Below are 390 nucleotides of genomic sequence, written 5' to 3'. Positions count from 1 at the left end.
AATCAGCAAATAATGTGGAACCAATTAAATAAGAAACGAATGTTTAAAAAAACTTAGATTACTAGATACTAGATAGATAACTTGAAAAAATCACCTTAGATAAATGGCAAAAGGTCAACAGGCTTTTCAAAATCCAAAATATTGCCAAACAGGCGCTTTTGCATCTCGTTTCGAAACGAAATCATCCGCGATCATCTTGTCTGTCTCACCCCACTCTTTTTGTCAGTCAGCTCTCCTCACTCTCCTCACTGGATAAATGAAATCTGATCTGTGATGCGACTGTCGTTCGGCACGCTGCATTGAGCAGCCGCGTTCAGGTTTTAATTGTAGTGTCTATTTTTTTACTGAACTAAATTATTTTTATTACTACAAAAAATCAAAACGACGGTG

At 36.7% G+C, this 390-nt stretch overlaps 1 protein-coding gene across 6 annotated transcripts in view; it reads left to right on the top strand.

Moving 5' to 3' along the window:
* Positions 1-390, top strand: part of LOC107727759 (plasma membrane calcium-transporting ATPase 2-like) — a 114087-nt gene that overhangs the window by 79019 nt on the left and 34678 nt on the right. The gene's annotated exons all lie outside the window — the stretch shown is intronic.

The sequence above is a fragment of the Sinocyclocheilus rhinocerous genome, unplaced genomic scaffold (assembly GCF_001515625.1).
Source record: "Sinocyclocheilus rhinocerous isolate Xijiao unplaced genomic scaffold, SAMN03320098_v1.1 scaffold576, whole genome shotgun sequence".
Taxonomy (NCBI): Eukaryota; Metazoa; Chordata; class Actinopteri; order Cypriniformes; family Cyprinidae; genus Sinocyclocheilus; species Sinocyclocheilus rhinocerous.
The sequence above is the reverse complement of the archived record's forward strand: the minus strand, read 5'-3'. Positions and strand labels throughout refer to the sequence as shown.